The sequence below is a fragment of the Puma concolor genome, chromosome F2 (assembly GCF_028749965.1).
Source record: "Puma concolor isolate L17-30 chromosome F2, mPumCon1.1.hap2, whole genome shotgun sequence".
In the NCBI taxonomy this organism is placed as follows: domain Eukaryota; kingdom Metazoa; phylum Chordata; class Mammalia; order Carnivora; family Felidae; genus Puma; species Puma concolor.
In genome coordinates, this window is record NC_141684.1 from 55062118 (window position 1) to 55077919 (window position 15802).

At 41.0% G+C, this 15802-nt stretch overlaps 1 long non-coding RNA gene across 1 annotated transcript; it reads right to left on the reverse strand.

Annotated features, from left to right (window-relative positions):
* Window positions 1-1171: 1171 nt before the first annotated feature.
* Window positions 1172-1781, reverse strand: LOC147572028 (uncharacterized). The gene is made up of 2 exons (XR_015246850.1): window positions 1580-1781; window positions 1172-1416 (listed from the first exon to the last, which is right to left on the reverse strand). It is a non-coding gene; the product is annotated as an uncharacterized LOC147572028 (long non-coding RNA).
* Between the last annotated feature and the right edge of the window lie 14021 nt (window positions 1782-15802).

A 15802-nucleotide genomic window follows, 5' to 3' on the forward strand; every position in this document is an offset into this window, starting at 1 on the left:
CTGCTGTTCCCACTTTGCTGCGTGGGGAGCAAATGCTCAAGAAACACTTGTGATTATTTGACTAATTGATATTATGGCTTTAAAAAACTAAACATTGCAAATCACCTACTGGGGATGACTACTATGTTTGCTTCCAGGAAGGCCTAGAAAGCATACAATTCCAAACAAGAGTAGCTCTAAGTGGTGGGTCAGAAAAATAAGCTTCAAAAGAATGTAAAAACATTTATGCTGGCGGTCATGTTCAGAAGAACTGTGAAGAAAGAAAATACCGGACAGTCTCAAGAGGTGAATAATATAGAAGAATAATTCTCTGGGTTAAGACTGGGGCTTTTGCTCTTCGAGAATCAAGACTGACTAATTCATATGTTAGAAACCTCCTGATCATAATTCTAGTATATTCTATGTAGCAGTCATCAGGCTAACAAAAATTTCCCCCTTTATTAATGTTTTTTTTATTCTCAGGTGGGGGTGGATTGTGATGTCCCATTTAAAGGTGAAGGGATGTGACCAGTCTGTAGTCCTTCAAAATGTTACATAAAGCTACCATACTACCCAGTAATTCCATTGCTAGGTAGCTACCCAAACAAAATTAAAACATACGTCCACACAAAAATATATGAATATTCATAGCAGCATTATGTATAATAGCCCAAAAGTGGAAACAACCCAAATTTCCATAAATTGGCAAATGGATAAGTAAGACATGGTACATTCATACAATGGAATATTACTTAGCAGTAGAAAGGATCGAGGTGCTGATAGGCTACAACTGGAAACCATGCTAGCGAACCAACTCATTCATAAGAGACCACATTTTGTATGACTCCATTTCTGTGAAATGTGTGGGGTAGTCAGATTAAAGACAGCAGGTTGCCTAGGGCTGAGGGGTGTGAGGGAAATGTGGAGTGAATGGTAATGGGTAAGGACTTTCTTTTTCAGATGATGAAAATGTTCCAAGATTAGATTATGGTAACAGAAGTGCCTGGGTGGCTTAGTGGGTTGAGTCTCTGACTCTTGATTTCAGCTCAGGTCCTGGTGCCAGGGTGGTGGGATCGAGCCCCCCCACCCCCTTGGGACTCTGAGTGTGAAGCCTGCTTATGATTCTCTCTCCCTCTCTCCCTCTGCCCATCTCCTCTGCTCGCATGTGCTCTCTCGCATAAAATAAAAGAAATGAAGTAAAATAATTAAATGTAATTTAATTTGGAAAAAGATTATGGTGACAGTTGCACAGCTGTGTGTACTCAAAGGCATGGGAAGAAAGCTGAGACGGTGCTACAAATGAAAGGCTCCAATCACAGTGAAGGAAGAGCTGTTCTGCTCAGCAGGCAGCGCCTTTCACCTGACGGCTGTTTGTGTCCCCGTATATTTCTCCAAAAGAGCATCATGGTTTGGCGGGTGGAAGACAGTACAGCTAACCTTAAGGAGGAGGCGGAGGAGGATCAGGTTAGTGTGGGAAAAAAGGGAGGTTAATAGAGCAGATTGGTGCTCGTGAAGGCACAAAAGGGGTCTGGCAACAAATTGAAGCCTGCTCTTCTCTCCCCTCCGTGGGTCCCGGTGGTCTGCTCAGCAGCCGACCTACCGACCAGCTCTCCGCGGCGTGGACAGCTGCTGCACTGCCATCCTCGCTCCTTTAAAGGCGGACGCCAACCGCTTCCGTGTGGTAAGCGAGTCCCGTTTTCTTGGTCGGATTTAGGAGCAAAGATCTGCTCCTGAGCAGTAGAGGGCACTGTTAGCACGTAAAGTCTGGGCTGAAGGGCACAGGAAGCCTGAAGTAGTGGAGCTAGTCTGCAGGGCGTTAGAATCTAACGCTCTAAGACTAAAACAACATACTTTAGATTTTAGAACACAATTGCCACATTCTTGAAATAATGATTCGGCAACCATGCCACGGTATTAAAATAAAACCAAACTGCAGCAGCACTGTTAATTCCTAGAAGGATGTTTATTGAGACAGTCTGGACATTTTTTTTTTTCATCCAGTAAATGAATGCCTACTGTGCAGAGTCCTTTGACACAGCCTAAAACTATAAATCCAAAGAGACACCCGAGGGCTGCTCTTGTCAGATTGAGAAAATAGAAGCCCGTTTCATCCATATCTACATTCGTCACTTGAGCTCGGAATCCTATTGGATTCTATTCAAGATGCAAGTATTGTCAGGAAACATCTGATAGAAAAGGAGAGAAAATTGTTGGTTTTCATCTTTTCCCTGCCACCTCAACGGTGTGCAAACATAATAGCCAAATTTATTTAGTGCCTACCGTATGCCAGGCATTGCTCTCAGTGCTTTACAACCTCAATATAAAAGATGTGGTCTGTGGGCCAGCATCTCCAGCACCACTGGGAGCTTGTTAGACAAGCAGAACCGCAGGGGGCACCCCAGAATCTGCACTTTAAAGAGATTTGTATGCACATTAAAGTTTCAGAGGCACATGTATTGTCTTACTCAATATCCATAACCATCCTGTGACAGAGGTATTATTATTATCTCCAGTTTAAAGTGGGAAACCAAGGCAAAGAGAAGTTAAAGAACTTGCCCTGTACAAAGTTGTGACTTTTAACGCAGGCAAAATAGTTTCCATGCTCGTGCTTTTATTCAAATTGCTTAACATTTTTTTCTTCTTTATCTTCTCCCCTCATATGCATAAAATGGACATAATAGACACGTCTACCTTATTATCATATTTGTTAAGTAGTCACTGTTTATAAATGTATTTGAGACCCTTAAGGCAAGAGTACTTTTTATGGGTTAGTTACACAAAGTAAACTCTAAGCGCTCTTTTCTTAGGGGTGCTTTTTTACCACAAGTACATTTTATCATAAATCTGTTTTTATGTCTGCCTAACATACCTGTAACACACCAGGCACACTCCTACCCCAGGGCCTTTGCACTTCCCCCACATATCTGCACACCTACCTCTCTCACCTCCTTCAAATCTTTGTTTAAATAGTACATTCTCTAGAAGACTTCCTTGATTACGCTATTCGAAATTACAACTGTCCCTTCTAAGAAAATAATTCAGAAAGGAAAGCAGCTTTCCTAAAACTGAAGCAAAAGAGAAGACCGTTATTTTAGAGAGAGAGTTGTAAGTGAGCGAGGGTGGAGCGAAAGAGGGAGAGAGAGAATCCCATGAGGGGCAGAGGGTGGGAGGGAGAGAGAGAGAAAGAGAGAGAGAGAGAGAGAGAGAGAGAGAGAGAGAGAGAGAGAGGGAAAGAAAGAAAGAAAGAAAGAAAGAAAGAAAGAAAGAAAGAAAGAAAGAAAGAGAAGCGGGGCTCACCCAAAGCTCAGGAACCGTGAGATCATGACCTGAGCCAAAGTCAGATGCTTAACCTGACTGAGCCACCCAGGCACCCCAAAAGAGAAGGTCCAGGAAGAATAAGCTTAACCATCATGCCACCATCAGGTTGCCTCTCATTTCTGAGTGGGTCATGAAGAAATGGAGAGCAGCAACCCATAGTGCTCACTGTGGTTGTCAAGAGCAGACCCGGCCAGCCATGAAGAAGCTCTCCTACTGTGATGTGGCCCAAGTCAATACCTCAATGAGAGAAGAAGACATACCTTAGACTAGACCTACCATGATGTTTTCAATGCTGCCAACAAAAGCTGTATCAGTTAAATGGACTCCAGCTCATTGGGTTTAAATATATTATAGTTTTCTGTGACCCAAGAAAAAAATTACAACTGTGCTGTGCCCCTCAACACACACACACACACACACACACACACAACCCTACCTTATTCCTCTTCTCTGCTTGTTCTTCTCAGTAGCATGTTTTACAATTCGATAAACAGGATATTTTTTAATTTGTTTCATGTTTCTTTTTTTTCCCATTCGAATATAAATTCCCCTGAGGGCAGGGACTTTTGCTCATTTTGTTCACTGTGCATGCCTCCCTACCCCCTCTCTTAGAAAATTGCCTGGCATCAGGTAAGTGTTTTGTATTTGTTGAATGAATGAATAAACAAGTGAAAGGTTCCTACTTGCAAATTTCTTAAGATGTTGGGCCACATTTTAATCAGTTTTATATCTCAAAATCCTAGCTGTGTAATTGGCAAAATAAATGTTTATTGAAAGGGGGTTGTTGTAGTGACAGCATATTTATAGAAGTTTAAACAGCATATTTTAAAAGTTTATGTCAACAGAATCCTTTTTTTTTTTGTTGTTGTTCAGAAAATATCAGGTAAAAAATCTGGCTATTATACCACAAATCATAAGAACAGCTCACTTAGCTATAATAAAGGATATTTTTTTTAAAAAAGGATAATTATATGTTATGTATTTGACATCTACAGTGTTGAGAATTTCATACTGATAGGCAATTTTTATTTGATATGTGAAAATTTTAGTAGCTTTTGAGGATATCACTTTTTACTTAATGCTATTGAGTTACTTTAAAACTTTCTCTGTGTGTCAAAGTTGTAAAAACTGTTATTTGGTGCAGTAGTTGCTAAGGTAACCATCTTAATGAGCAATTAATCATGTGAAATCAATGGAACTTATCCATGTGCAAAATTTCAACTCCAGTGGTTCAGAAAAAGACACATCATTATTTTCATGTTTTAAAATGAAATTCAAATTTTAGTCATGGAGGGGTCAAAGATGCCACGTCATATTTCTTAATAAAATGTGTGATTTGCATTTTAGGTGTTACTAGCATTTGCTAGTATAAAATACTCTTTACCTTATGAGTGTCAAACCAATAAAGAAAGAGACATCAAAGTCTGTCAGATAAAGATAAAATGATCCATCCTGTGATTGATAAAACTGAATTGAGGATGATAGCTTGAATCTTTGGTCACAATCCAGTCTGTTCCAAGCCTAGATCATGGGATGACTTAACCTGGGAGAGATTCTGAAAACCCACTCAGAATCACTCCTTTGAGTGCATATGCTTGAGCTCCACTACTGGGGAGAGAAGAGTGGGCCTTTTAGAAGGCAAGCTATGCCTGAAGTTACTATATTTACCAGATGGAAATGGGAAAATGGACCCAAACACAACCATTCTTCAGCCCCCTGGAAGAATTAAAAATGGAACGATGCTAAGTCAGGTCTTCATATTCACAAACAAAGAAGCCTCTCACATCATCTGGGGAGAATCAAGTGGAGGACAAAGAGACTGGCAGGTGCTCTCTCCCCATTACATTAAAAAAAAATAAACTTATTATTTTTAAAATATTTATTTATTTTTGAGAGAGAGAGAGAGAGAGAGAGACAGAGTGCAAGCAGGGGAGGAGCAGAGAGAGACGGAGACACAGAATCTGAAGCAGGCTCCAGGCTCCGAGCTGTCAGCACAGAGCCCAATACGGAGCTCAAATCCACAAACTGCGAGATCATGACCTGAGCTGAACTCGGGTGCTCAACCGACTCAGCCCCCCAGGTGCCACCTAGGTAAACCTATTAAAGTAGAATGTATGTGGCGTGCCTGGGTGACTCAGTCGGTTAAGCGGCTGACTTTCGCTCGGGTCATGATGTCATGATTCCTGGGTTTGAGCCCCTCATCAGACTTCACACTGATAGTGTGGAGCCTGCTTGAGATTCTCTCTCATTCTCTCTCTCTCTCTCTCTCTCTCTGCCCCTACCCCACTTTCTCTCAAAAATAAATAAACTTTAAAACAAGAGTCTGTTTCTTGTTTTGCCTCTCATTAAATAAATAAAAAATAACCTAGAATGTATGTTGGCATACCATATATGCAGAAAAATGCAAAAATCATGAGTTCAATAAATTTTACAAAATAAACACACTTATGTAACTAGCACCCAGATTTTTTTTTTTCAATGTTTATTTATTTTTGGGACAGAGAGAGACAGAGCATGAACGGGGGAGGGGCAGAGAGAGAGGGAGACACAGAATCGGAAACAGGCTCCAGGCTCCAAGCCATCAGCCCAGAGCCTGACGCGGGGCTCGAACTCACGGACCGCGAGATCGTGACCTGGCTGAAGTGGGACGCTTAACCGACTGCGCCACCCAGGCGCCCCTAGCACCCAGATTTTAAAAAGAGAAGGACACCATCCTTTATCCTAAAAGTCCTTCCTGTGCCAACTGATCCACAAGCAGCTTAATTGCATGATGAAACACAGTTTAAAACTCCTTAAGGGGCTATAACAAAATCTAGCATACCAATAACATAAACTCAGAACAACCAGGAACCAATCAAAAATTATTCATGAAAAGAAGCAGGAAGAGGGGGGTTAAGATGGTGAAGGAGTAGGGTGACCCTAAGCATGCCTCCTCCCTAAAACACAACTAGATAAATACCAAATCATTGTGAACACCCAAGAATCCCACTCTGAGGACTGAGAGAACAAAGCTGCATGTCTACGAGCAGAAAAAAAGACCAGCTCATGGAAGGTAGGAGCTGCAGAGAACTGATTGGGGGAGGAAAGAGCCGTGGGTGCTGCAGAGGGGAGACAGCCCTGATCGCAGAGAGAGGAATGAGAGAGAGAGAGTTTAAAAAAAAAAGAGTGAAAACACGTGTAGGGGATTGCACAAGAAAACTCTTCCCCCAAACTACTGAGTGGGAAAAAAAGAGGGTTTAAATACCGCAAGTTTTTTGTATAAACAGCAGAACAGAGTTTGAAGTTTCAGAGGTCAGCACCATAGCCAGGGTGGTGCCTGGCATCATTAGCCAGTGGGGAAGGAGGGCAGAGACCTGGGAGTAGGCAGTGTGGTCCGAGGATCCCCTAGGTCACAGGGGAAGAAGCAGTTCCCCTGCTTGGAGTGCACTTGGTAGGGGTGATGCCTCTTTGGGGGCAAAAGAACCGGTGGGCAATGTTGCGCTGCTGTATTCACCAGCACAGGAACAAAGATGCCGGCTGAGGGCAGCAAACCCTGGCACCAGCTTTGTGCTGCAATGTCCTATAAATGCCCAACTGCCACGCAGTTGGGCGACTGCTTTCTGGGACAAACTGGCATCAGCCACAGCACAGCCAGACCCTCCCCAAGAGGACCAGCATGGGTCTGAGCCCTGAAGGACCTCTGAGGCTTGGAGTTTTAAAACTCAGCCACCCCTGAGATAAAACACAGGAGTGCTGTGCCGCCCGCCAGGTGGACAGTTTGGACACAGATAGGGTGAAGGCAAGGCTCTGACAGAAGCCAGGGACACAGGAGGGGTGATTGTTTGCTTGTCTGTGAGGGCTTCCTAAGGAGTGGTGGGTGCGAGCTCCCTGCTGCAGAAACGAGAGAGCGGGAGGAAGCCATTCTCCCCCTGCCCATCACCTCTGAGTTCAGTGAGCAAAACAGTGCCAACAAGTGGAACTCTGGCCTCCTGCACCCTACAGGTGCATCTCCATTAGGGCAAGTAGGTCTGAGAACCAGAGCAACAGGCTCCTCCCCCAGAAGACCAGCACAAACTCCTGGTGTGTACCAAGTCTATTGATCACATATTGCTGCAAAGCTTCAGCTCCAGGGGAAACACGATCTAGCTTCCTTTGGGTTTGTTTGTTTTTGATATAGATACAGACTACAGAAAAAGCAATTTTTAAAAATATTATTATTTTATTTATTGTTTCTGGATCAAGCTCCTCCATTTTTTTCAAGCTCCTTTTATTTTTTTTTTATTTTTTTTTCTTAATGTTTTATTTATTTTTGAGACGGAGAGAGACAGAGCATGAGCAGGGAAGGGGCAGAGAGAGAGGGAGAAGAGAGGGAGACACAGAATCGGAAGCAGGCTCCAGGCTCTGAGCCATCAGCACAGAGCTCGATATGGGGCTCGAACTCACAGACTGTGAGATCATGACCTGAGCCGAAGTCGGACACTCAAGTGACTGAGCCACCCAGGCGCCCCTCAAGCTCCTTTTAAAAAGCAGACCAAACACACTTAGGATCTAGCTTCCTTTTTTTTTTTTTTTTTTTTTTTTTTTTTTTTACTTCCAAAGTGACAAGACAGAGGAATTTACCCCAAAAGAAAGAACAGGAAGAAGTGATGGCCAGGAATTTAATCAATACAGATATAAGTAAGATGTCTGAATTAGAATTTAAATAAAAAATTACAAGGATACTAGCTGGACTTGAAAAAAGCATAGAAAACACTATAAAATCCCTCACTGCAGAGATAAAAGAACTAAAAATAGCCCTAAATTAAAAATGCTATCACTGAAATGCAAACCTGAATGGATGCCATGACAGCAAGGGTGGCCAAAACAGAGGAACAAATCAGTGGTGTAGAAGATAAAATGGAAAATAATGAAGCTGAAAAGAAGAAGGAAAGAAAGGTATTGGGTCATGAATGTAGACTTAGGGAATGTAGCCACTCCTTAAAGTGTAACAACATTCATATCATAGAAGTCTCAGAAGATGAAAAGAGAGAAAAAGGGGCAGAAGATTTATTTGAACAAATTATAGCTGAAAATTTTCCTAATCTGGGGAAGGACACAGACATCAAAATCTAGGAAGCACAGAGAACTCCCATTAAATTCAACAAAAACTGACCATTACCAAGACAAATCATAATCAAATTCACAAAATACACAAAGAAAGAATCCTGGAAGCAGCAAGGGAAAAAAGTCCTTAACCTCCAAGGGAAGACAGAGCAGGTTTGCAGCAGATCTGTCTACAGAAACTTGGCAGGCCAGAAGGGAGTGGCATGATATATTCAATGTGCTGAATGGGAAAAATATGCAACTAAGAATACTTTACCCAGAAAGGCTGTCATTCAGAATAGGAGAGATAAAGAGTTTCCCAGGCAAGTAAAAACTAAAGGAGTTTGTGACTAGTAAACCAGCCCTGCAAGAGATATTAAAGGGGACTCTTTGAGTGTGTGTATGGGTGAGGGTAGGGGGAGACCAAAAGCAGCAAAGACTAGAAAGGAACAGAGAACATCACTGGAAATACCAACTTCACAGGTAACACAAGGGCACTAAATTTATATCTTTCAGTAATCACTCTGAATGTAAATGGACTGAATGCTCCAATCAAGACACAGGGTATCAAAACAGATTAACAACAACAACAACAACAAGACCCATCTATATGCTGCATACAAGAGACTCATTTTAGACCTAAAGACACCTGCAGATTGAAAGTGAGGGGATGGAGAACCATCTCTCATGCTAATAGATGTCAAAAGAAAGCCAGAGTAGCCACACTTATATCAGACAAACTAGATTTTATTTTATTTTTTTTTAATTTTTTTTTTTTTTCAACGTTTATTTATTTTTGGGACAGAGAGAGACAGAGCATGAACGGGGGAGGAGCAGAGAGAGAGGGAGACACAGAATCGGAAACAGGCTCCAGGCTCCGAGCCATCAGCCCAGAGCCTGATGCGGGGCTCGAACTCACGGACCGCGAGATCGTGACCTGGCTGAAGTCGGACGCTTAACCGACTGTGCCACCCAGGCGCCCCTAGACAAACTAGATTTTAAACCAAAGACTGTAACAAGAGATGAAGAAGGGCATTACATCATAATTAAGGGGTCTATCCAACAAGATCTAACAGTCATCAATATTTATGACGCCAACTTGAAAGCACCCAAACATATAAATCAACCAATCACAAACATAGAAATTCAATGATAATAATATAATAAAAGTAGGTGACTTATAGCACTTACATCCCATTTACAACAATGAACAGATCATCTAAGCAAAAAATCGACAAGGAAACAATGGCTTTGAATGACATACTAGACCAGATGTACTTAACATATATATTGATAATATTTCATCCTGAAGCAGCAAAACACACATTCTTTTTGAGTGAATATGGAATGTTTTCCAGAATAGATCACCTACTGGGTCACAAATATGTCTGTTGATAAACTAATTTCTCTCCCTCTCATTCAATATTTTCTTTCAACTACTTTCCTGCTCTTTTTTTTCCAGCTATGCCTCTTGGTGTTTTTTTCTCTTCCACTCTGACTTTTCATTTCCTGTGTTTTTTTTTTTTTTCTTCTCTTTTCCCTTTCACCTCTGGTCCCTTTCCACATAACTTTCTGTATATTATTTTCATTTCTCCACTTACAATTAATTTTTTGTACCAGTTTTATTGAGATATAATTCACACACCATACATTTCACCCATTTAGCATGAACAATTCAATGGTTTTTACTATATTCATGAAATTGGACAACTTCAGTCAATTTTAGAATATTTCCATCATCCCCAAAAGAAATCCTTAATCCTTTAGCTATATCGTTTGCCAGACCTCCCATTTCTCCCAGCCCTATGCAAATCCTAATCCACTAATTGTTTCTACAGATTTGCTTATAGCAGGCATTTCATATAAAGGGAATCATATAATATGTGGTCTTTTGTGACTGGCTTCTTTTACTTAGCAATTAGCATAATGTTCTCAAGGTTCATTCAAATAGTAGTATGTATCAGATCTTCATTTCTTTTTCTGGCCAAATAATACTCCATTATTTGGATATACCACATTTTGTGTATCCATTTATCAGTTAATGGATATTTGAATTGTTTCCTGTCTTGCTATTACAAATAATGCTGCTATGAATATTCACATACAAGCTTTTGTGTGGACACATATTTTCATTTCTCTAGGAATGGAATTACTGGCTCATATGATAACTCTATGTTAAACTTCTTTTAAGTTTAGGGTCAGATAGGATAAGATAGGAATTGCCAAACGTTTTTCAAGTGCCTTTACCACTTTATATTCCCACCAGCAGTGTATAAAGATTGTGATTTCTCCATATCCTCACCGAGGATTATTATCTGTCTTTTTGATCATGGACATCCCAGTGGGTATTAAATGGTAATTTGTTGTGGTTTTGATATGTATTTTCCTGATGTCTAATGACATCAAGCACATTTTCATGTCCTTATCTGCCATTTTTTATATCTTCTTTGGAGAAAAATTCAGATATTTTGCCCATTTTTAAAATTGGGGTTTTTTTTTTGTTATCAGGTTATAAAAAGTTTTAAAAGTATATATATTCTAGATACAAGTTCCTTTTCAGATATATAATTTGCAAAAACCTCCCATTTTGTGCATTGTCGTTTCACTTTCTTCATTAGTGTCCTTTGAAGCACAAAAGTTTTTAATTTTGAAGAAGCCCTGTTTATTTTTTCTTTTGTCGCTTATACTTTTGGTGTCGTACCTAATAACCCATTGCCAAATTCAAGGTCATGAAGATTTATTCTTATGTTTTCTTCTAAGAAGGTTATAGTTTTGGGGGACCCGGGTGGCTCGGTCAGTTGAGCATCCGGCTTTGGCTCAGGTCATGATCTCATGATTCGTGAGTTCCATCCCTGTGTCAGGCTCTGTGCTGACAGCTTGGAGCCTGGAGCCTGCTTTGGATTCTGTGCCTCCCTCTCTCTCTGCCCCAACCCACTCGCATTCTGTCTCTGTCTCTCTCAAAAATAAATAAACATTTAAAAAAATTAAGAAAAGAAAGGTTATAGTTTCAGCTCTTATATTGAGCTCTTTGATCCCTTTTAAGTTAAATTTATATATGGTATGAGGTAGATATTTAGCTTCATTCTTTCACATTTGGATATCTTCTCGTCTGAACCCCACTTGTTGAAAAGAGTATCCTTTGCCCATTTAGTAGTCTTAGCACACTTGTCAAAAAATCAACTAACCATAGATTCATGGGCTTATTTCTGGACTCTCAATTGTATTCCTTTGAATTATATGTCTATTCCTATGTCAGTATCACACAGTCTTGATTACTACTACTTTATTAAGTTTTGCAGTTAGAAAGTATGGGTCCTCCAACTTTGTTCTTCTTTTTCAGGATTGTTTTATAATTCATTTTTTTTTTTGAAACACTCTTTTCTTTATACCAGGAAATATATGAGGGGGGCAAGACAGGATTGGTCAGCCTGGAGAAAGATACATTTACAGGAGAATTAACAATGTATGATGGAGGTTGTGATAGGACAGTTAAAGATACTTATAAAAACATAATAGGGAGACTTAGCCAAATCTGGGAATTATGAAAGGTGGACTGAAGAGACAAATTCAGATGAGAACTGGTCAGGAAGAGGAGATAACCAAAAAAGGAGATAATATGCTACATGCCAAGCCATTTCAAGGAATAGCTTTTGTGAATCCTGGGACCGAGGTACAAAGGTAGGAAGAGAACAAAGTTCAGAAAACCTTTAGTAGAGAATGCAAGAGTTGAGTGGTAAAAGTTGAGTCTAGAGAAGGAGGCAAGATGGGGCCTTCTTTTATCTCAAGGTCAATGAGCCATTGTGAGCATTGAAAGAATGATGGGAGCCTTGTGGACATGATCGGTTTACATGTGAAAGGACCACTGTCTGTATGGAGGAAAATGGATAGAAGAGAGCAACACAAAGAAAGGAAAGCCTGTTAGGGTGCTTTTGAAGTGAAAGATGATGTGACACAGGCTGTGGGGGTGGCAGTGGAGGTAGGAGCTTGAGGAGTGGAAAAGAAAGTAGAAGGGTGTGACAGAGTCTGCAGGACTCTGTGGTTCCTCAGATGTGAAGGATAAAGGAGAGACAGGAATCAAAAGTGGTTCCTAATTTGTCAAATTATCGAGTTTGTGCATACCTTGAGTATGGTATAGATATTGAATAAAGGTGAACCCCAATTAAAAAAAAATAAAATGGGAAAGTGAAATGTTTCCTTTCCTCAAAAATCCCCAACAAACAAAGTTAAGTTGCCTGTAATTTGTGTGGTCTCCAAGTATTGAGTTTTTGCATTTTTTACGACTACTGTGAGTGATCCTTATTTTCAAAAAAAGCAGGTGCAACCAAGTGGGAGGTTGTGACTGCAGGAGCTCTGGGGCCCCCAGATGGTGTGCCCCACAATGGACAGAAAAACTTCTCTACAACTATTCTCACCTCCTCCCTGGATTACCAGGACAGCCCCCCAAGGGGTCTTCTAGCTCCAGCCTTGTCTTTCCCAATGATCCCCTCTATCATTGTAGTGCAACCAGAATGATTTTCCAAACAGGTACATCTCAGCTTGTCACCTCCTTTGCATAAAACTTTTCCGTGACTTTCCATTGCTGTTAGGACAAAGTTCAGACCTTTGTTTTGTTTTTTTTTGTTTGTTTGTTTGTTTTTTTGACATAATTTTTATATTTCTGCACAATCTGGCTCCCATCTGCCTATTTGTGCTCTTGCCACTTCCTCCCTTACACTCTATGTTGTAGCCACGCTGGATTGTCCTCAGTTCCTTCAACATTCTGTGCTCTCTATCTCACCTCTCAACTCTCTTTTACATCGTCTTTCTTTGCCTGTTACTATGCCTACTTATCTTTCAGGTTTTGCCTTAAGCATCGCTTTCTCTGGAAAACCTCCCTCCACTCCCATTTCAGATTAGGGTTAGGGATCTTCTTTTGTGCTGAGGACTTCTATGCCTCATGTTAATCGACTTGATAGGACCCAGCTCTCTTTTGGTCTGGCTTGGTCCAGGAATAGATGGTAGACTTTCCTAAAGAGTGAATGGACTGTGTTCCCTTCAAGTAGCTCTATAAGAATATAGGTTTTCTCAACCGTTGAGTGAGAATGAGCTGGCACCTGCTGCATAGCTAGCTACTGGTAAGTATCTGCTCTACAGTGACTTGATTTTGCCAAGAGATGATGAGCCTGAATATAGGGTTTTGTGAAGGTTGAGGACATGAGTAGGTCTCACCAGAAGGCTCACCCATTTCCACTGGACAAAAGAACAGATAGTCAATCCTCAGAGCTCTACTTCATATTTATAGCCTGGGCAATTTTTAATGCAGTTGTATCCAAACCTTATTGTCAACAACAAGAAAATGTTTTTAGTAAACCATTCATACAATACCCTGCACTGAGTAGTGCTACTTCCTGGCATTTTTCTTCCCATAGACTCCCTGGAAAATGGACTCCAAGGTAGATAAACAAGGAAAGCTATTACATGAAGTTGTTACTTATAAACCAGTTAAAAGTGAAACAACTATTTATGGCAAGCAATAAAAATTGAGAAAGCTGAAAGCAAACTGAGCTCTAATGTTCCTTTCTGGTAATAATTACCCAGCAGGTCAGTTATCTACTTGGGTTATTCGTACTTCAAGATAGTATTTGTAACGGAAGAACACCTGTCTTTCTCTTCTCTTTAGAAGACAAGCATGCATCCAGTTTCTCCAAAACTTGTCATCAGTCAATACACAACTGGCTTAAAAAATAAGGAAGTAGAATGGGGCACCTAAGTGGCTCAGTCAGTTGAGCCTCTGACTCTTAATTTCAGCTCAGGTCTTGATCCCAGGGTTGTGGGGTCTAGCCCTGTGTCAGGCTCCATGGTGGGTATGGAGCCTGCTTGGGATTCTGTCTCTCTTGCTCGCTCTCTCTCTCTCTCTCTCTCTCTCCACCCCCCCCCCCGCCCCTTTCCCCCACTCACACTTTCTCTTTACATAAAATTTTGGGGTGCTTTGGTGGCTCAGTTGGTTGAGTGTCTGACTCTTGGTTTTGGCTCAGGTCATGATCTCATGGTTTGTGAGTTCGAGCCCCATATTGGGCTCTGTGCTGACAGTGCACAAGCCTGCTTGGGATTCTCTCTTTCTCTCTCCCTTTCTTTCCCCCTCCCCCACCCCATGTCTCTCTCACTCTCAAAATAAATAAATAAACTTTAAAATGAAATTTTTAAAAAAAAGGAAGTAGGAGAAAGGGAAGGAGGGAGAAAACACATCTCTTCCATAACTCACTGGAAAGTCATAGGACCTCCTCAAGAAGCTCTCCCCTTTGATCCCCAAAATTGTGGTACTGGTGCAGTTCCAATTCTGTATAATCACCAACTAATGGTGCTCTAACCGGAGCACATGCTGTTTAGCCTAAGCCAGATTCCCAAACCTAAAGTCAAAAGGTGAGGCAAAAACAATTCAAACCTCAAATAATCCAATAATATCTGTTTCCCAGGTGATGGTAAATGGTATAGAAATATTCATGATAGAACATCCATATTTAAAAGATCTCATTGCTCCCTTGTGGTTACACACACACACACACACACACACACACACACACACACACTCTCTCTTTGAGGGTCAAAAATCTGGACTGGGCTAGGCAGAGGCCTAGAAAGGACGAATAGATCCTAGAAGAATAACTCACCATTAGGGTAGGAAGAGAAAGGACTAGTGGGCTGGTTTCTGTACTATGGTCTATAAGGGAAAGGAACTATTATTGGTCTGGATTTGGAACAAACTGGTGACAAACTTGAGCCCTAAGGAACAAAATTATTTAAGTGCATTTGAAGACTGATTTCAGTGTGGAGAATCTTTAACAAAGGTTGTGATGGAAGGGAGGGACTGTAATGTGCAAAACAATTAGCAGAAATAGCATCAGCAGTGACCTGAGCTGGACAGGAATCTGAGCCACAAGAGTCTGAGTTACATCCCTGAGGCTGGCCGGGTTTTAGTGGGCAGCTACTCCAACTCAGGCTTAAAAAGTAGCTACAAAGACACAATGATTCAAGGGCAATGAGCTTTGGGGGCAGGCATTGTGATGTGGCCCCATTCAAGAGTACTTGTCTGAGTTCCAACTCCACAAGTAGGCAAACAGCTTCTAGGACGCTTGTGGAACAAGTTAGAGTGAATTAGCTGGGTATTTCTATATGTACCATGAAGAGATAAACTGGTAAAAGGCTGAACTCAAATTTTTCACATCTTGGCACACATTAAATAACACATTTAGATAAACTGAAGATGCTACTTATTGCCAGAGATGACCATCTTGGGAGCTCAGGCTGATTTAGATTCTGCTCGATTTCCCTGAGGGCAGAGGAATTCAATATTGAAGTAACCATTTGAGTCACACTACTTAGAAAATTCTTGCTTAATGCACCCAGTAAATTATCTGTGGGGTGACAACTATAAAACATCAGGGACATTCAGTGAGGCCTAGATCCT